Here is a 5,590-nt window from a genome sequence, read left to right as displayed (position 1 = left end):
CTTTACTCTGATTTTTCCCCAATTTTTTTTTTTTTGGGTCCGTCACGTTTCGTCGTCTAGGTATCACCACCGGCTGATTGCCAATGCGGTTGGCGAGCCCCACGAGCGAGCGTGGGAATCCAACCTCCAAGCTCACGAGGACGAAGCCTATCGCAAGTGGCCATCGCTGCCCGAGCACCAGAAAAGAATCTTCATAGAGCGGGCGAAAATGGAATTCCGCAACCACAATGGCCGTAAGTGATACTTGTCTCGATTGCTGTGCCGCAGGGTGTCGTGCGTTAGTTTCAACGCCAACCATGTCATTTTGGATTGATACCCTTTAAAAAAAAATTTTTTTCTTGATGTGTGTACGCGAGTTCAATATTTTGGGCGGTGACTGAAACTAAAAAAAAAATTGTTTTGCCGCACTTGAAGCATTTGCAGTTTCTCCATGAGAGATGTCATGTCACTCACTTAGCCACATTTTCCCCATTGCTCCCCCCCCCTCCCTTTAGTTTTCGAGCACGGCAAATCAAACTAGCGATCCCACCCGAATTGCATTTGATTCGAATCGATTCGAATCGATTCAACTTGAATTGCGTTTTTTGAGATTTTTCGAATATTCAGTTCAACTCGAATTGGAAAAATCAAAATTCATATTCATTTGAATTGTGATATTTTTGGGTAAATATTCATGAAAATTTACCTGAATATTCATTTCCCGATTCATGAATATTCATTGTGAATATTCACGAATATTTGGGTCAATTCGTGTCAAATTTGACAAAATTTTTGCAAAGTTGGAATATTTTTAGTTTCAATTTCGACCACTAGATGTGCCACCTATTCGTTTGGATAAACGAAGGGGATGAATATTGTTTGGGTACTTTCAAATGGACAACTATTCTATTATTATTGAATTATCACTAAATCCAGTCGATTTAAGTGATATTCTACTGCAATTATTTAAAACAGTTAAAATTATGCATGTTTTAGTGTAATATTTCTTGCCTAATAAACAAAAACAATTTTTTTTTATTTTTCTTGATTTCATTCGAATCGATTCGAATTCCATTCGAATTGATTCGAATTGAGTTGTTGTCAATTCAAATCAATTCAAATTCAACTCGAATTGTATTTTGAAAAAAATTATTCAACTCAGATTGCGTGAAATACCTCGAATTGATTCGAGTGGGATCGCTAAATCAAACGTCTGCCGTTTACGCTTTCCAAAATACCTCTACATGTTAAGTCGCTAGTTTTCATTTTTATTTTATTTTTTTTGGCTCATTGCTTTAGGTAGTCGTTTGGGTGACGGGATTGTCAACGACATACTGGAGAAGGCCTTGGCCCAACATCGAGCGGCGGAGGCTCGCGCCCAACTAGAAGCAAGATATCTAAGCGACAATGAACAATCCGACGACGACGTTGAAAAACACTAATACACACACACGCACACACACTGTGTCTACACAATCTTACTTGGAAAGTGATCTGTACTTCTATTATTGAACGGATAAAATACAATCTGGTACAAATGCCGTTGTCATCTCTTCGTCTTTTGCAAATGCATGTTTTTTTTTTTGGTTTTCGGTTATTTCTCGCTGCAGGCAATTGGGAGAACAAAAAAAAATTGTCTGATTTTTCGAGAATTGTTGACGACATTTTATTGCATTTGAATGTTACAATTTTAAAAGGAGCACTTATTTGACAGTATGACGGCTTGTGCATACCCATGTGCCGCTTTTCGCCCATTCGTTTCCTCGATTCCTTTTATTAGATCTATTGCAATTTCATCGAACACTCGCAATGACCAATTATTGAGAACCTGTATTGGCGACTAGACTGCAGTAATGGCAGCTGAACGACATGTATCCAGAACAATTTGGCGAAATTTTGCTTCACAACCCAAATCTACGGCTGTGTGCAACAGACAATTGTAGAAACGAAATGAAGAGCAGTTGGTGCGTTGAATTGAGTACTATTCGGGAGTCAACTTGTCCCATCCAAACCCAACCCAACCTCCTACCGTTAATAGTAGGGAAATGTACCTGCCAAAAACCGACACACACACACTAACCCACAAAGATTTTTTTTTTAAAAGGCATTTGACATATGACATTTCTCTGTTGAAACGGCTAGACAAATATTAGTCGTTTACACTTTGACGACGAACACGGGACTGCAATTATTAAGCATAATAAAAGTTGACCATAAATCACTCTCTCTCTCTCTCTCTTTCTGTCGCCACCTCTGCGAGCGACGCACAATAAAGATAAATTCAGTTGATAAAATAAATAATAAAAAAAGGTCAGAAATATTTTGAAATGAACGCAAATAAGGCATTTTCCGTAGCAGGCCCCATGAGAGAAAATAAACCAATGATGAAACTAGGTAACGTAGAACCCCTTTTGAAAAGAGTTTCTAGCGTTGCAAAAAGCTGTCGCTAAACTGTTGTGTACGCTCGGCAGGCTGGCTGTCGGAAAAAAACCCAGCACGCGCAACATCTAAACACCAATTTTTAAAGTTACGCGCCACTACCATTTCCGAAAGCCAAGACTGAGACGATTTCTGAAATGGCTTGTGGTGGGCACTGATGTCAGTGACGGAGCCGGAGGCATCTTTAATGATGATGCTGATGATGCTGGTGAAGACGACGACGAAGATGACAACCACATTTGATGTCTCCTTTTCCACGACTTTGCCTTCGTCTGCGGGAGCAACTCTTTTGCAGTCCGCTTTCGACTGGCGCTCGGTGAGGATTCACGGCTCTCACTACCGTCGTTTTCAAGACTCTGGTCCGACACGGAAATTTGCGAGACTTGTTTTGCAATCGTTTCCTCCTCTACCGCGTCCGCCTCCTCTTCCGCCTCCGCCTCCTCTTCCACCTCCGTTTCTACCTCCGTTTCCACCTCTGCATAATCTGTCCCCTCCTCTTCCGCCTCCTCTTCCGTCTCGTTGTCGTTTTCGGAATTGCTCACCGCATCGTCGTGATCTGGGCGTGAACGCAAACGTAGTCTACCGCGTCGTGCAGGATAGCGACAAAAGTCGCCGATAACGGGGTGCAAAAAGTTTCTCTCTTAATGGTCGTCACCAATTCATCAATCTGAGAGCGCAGCAGTTTGGCTACACTTAGCACGCGCTGAAATTTCGCCACATCGCCAACCCGCGACAACGCATACAGACCGTAGACGTCCAAGTCGCTACACCTGCCCGCAAAGTGTACGAGAAAGTCGGCGAGCATCGCCCACTTACGAAGCTTTTGCGCTGCCATGGCACCGACCCCACATAAAAACAGAGAAGAAGACAAAACAAACACACATGTAGGTAACGACGCTGAAAACCGCTAATGTAGCCATTGATGGCGTTCAACAAACCATCCTTCGGACAATGTGCACATGGAAACGTGCCTGTCCGCCAAAGCGTACACAGCTATGCGTATACACGCATCCAGACAAACATAGCTAAACCACACATATGTGCCTATCCAACTCTACCTGATTTAATGACGTCAGCGTAAATGGAGTGGTCGTCGAGCTTCTTGCAGTACTGCATGGCCAAATCCAACCGTTGCTCCAAAAGGTACTGCTTGCCTAGCCCGCCTACAGTCGAGCAGTCGATACACAACCACTCCATGTTGACGTAGTTGAGGGTTTTGGCCGCGGTGGGGGAGAGTTCGATGCAATCGCCGTGAAACCAGCTCGTGCACAATCCGCACTGCACGGCAAAGCGAAGGCCAATCACAACGTCCAGACAACGCAGATGGTCACATAGCAGAGCCTTGTCCTCTTCGGCGCGGACTTCCTAGACTCACACATATACAAACCAAATAAATCAAACATTCTGACTGCGTATACGATATGAGAATAACTCTAAGCTGGCTACAAAAGGACAGACATTCATTCAGCCAGCCAGCCAGCAATAATGCAAATATCTGTCGAATTTAGACCTAGCCAAGTAAATAAACCGAAAAAAAAAAATCTTATTACCATTAACTTCATTTGGGAGGACGTGTTGATGTCGTCATCATCCGTCTTTTCTCGTCCCGATTGCGGCCTGTTGACTCGCTGTTTTACACCTGAAAATTTTTTTACAATTAAAATTGTTAGGAAATATCGTACTCACGCCACATTTTCACATTGACAAGCAATCTTTTTTGTAGTACCAGCCGACAATACATAAATAAAATCCAAAACATGTAAAACAACAACATAAAATTTCATCTCTTTTTTTTCTTCAATGTTTTTTTTTTCCTGTTTGTTTGTTTGTTTTTTACAATAAAGGAATCAGATATTGTTCACTTACCAATTTCAGCGGCGTATAGGTAGCCTGAAGCTGGGGGCCTAACACCGTACCTCGGCACGTTATACAAAATGTCGGCGGCCAAAATATTCGTCGCATAGTTGAACGTCCTGTTGTGCTCTGTCTTTAAGCCGCGACAATAGAAAAAAAAGCATCTCGAGGAATGCCTCGCTCATACATCTGCGTGATGAAAGCTTTCTGCAAACCCCCAAAAAAAACCGGTGAGCATCCAACAGCAGCAGTGGCAACAACAACAACAACAAGACAAACAACAAGCATCAACATTGATTCTTTTTTGCCAATAAATTCTACTGCTCACACAACATTTGTAACCATCAGCAAATATGCTTTCCATTCCCTATTTTTGCAACATTGGTTGTGCGGCCAAAAAAATGATGCCAGAGCAATTTTATTGGCAAAAAAGAATCTTTTGGCAAAAAAGAAAGAGAGGGAGGGCTGGCTATATTGTTTTCGGACAATTGCAAATACTAATATCGGATCGACGAATTTCCACAGGTTGTTCTGTACGGTTAAAGATGTGGAACACCACAGAGTCACGAAAAAAAATTTATAATTTGAATTATGATTAAATATAAAAGGAATCAAGTATACTATACCAGCTGGAATTTTTACTAGTCAACATTATATGGCCTGGGAAAAAAAATCACATTCGAAATATAATGGTGAGCGTGAAAGAGTCTCTATTGCTTTATGTGTAGTATTACGTCACTGTCGGGCAAAAGCCCTTGGGCCGTTTCGTGGAAATAATACGGTAACGTATTATTTCCGTGCTGAAAACAATTCTTTTTATTTTTTCGTGAATGGACACGAAAAGTTATTAAGGCAGTCACGCGCGGTTTGGGCTGCTATGTAGACACACCAGTGGCCTATAGGCATAGATTCTCCCTATTGTATCACGCAGGTATATACTATAGACTCTAGCGTGATGTAACATATATAAATGTAAGTTGCGCAAGTTCATATAGCTGATAAAAACGGGGACTATAAAACACGGGGAATAATAATAAGAAGCGTCGTAATGTAATTTGGGCCTTTTTTGATCGATCGATAAATAAGATCCAATTTGAGACTTAAATCACGCCCAACTGCCAATAAATTCTACTGCTCACACAACATTTGTAACCATCAGCAAATATGCTTTCCATTCCCTATTTTTGCAACATTGGTTGTGCGGCCAAAAAAACTCTCCCAAAAACTAAATTCCTAAAAGTGGAAACAATCACGCAAACTCACCAGGTCCTGGAAACCAATGCATATGCTGACAGGTTGGTTCATGGCAACCAGAACA

This window comes from Daphnia pulicaria, chromosome 11 (genome assembly GCF_021234035.1).
Source record: "Daphnia pulicaria isolate SC F1-1A chromosome 11, SC_F0-13Bv2, whole genome shotgun sequence".
Taxonomy (NCBI): Eukaryota; Metazoa; Arthropoda; class Branchiopoda; order Diplostraca; family Daphniidae; genus Daphnia; species Daphnia pulicaria.
This window is presented reverse-complemented; position numbering follows the sequence as displayed.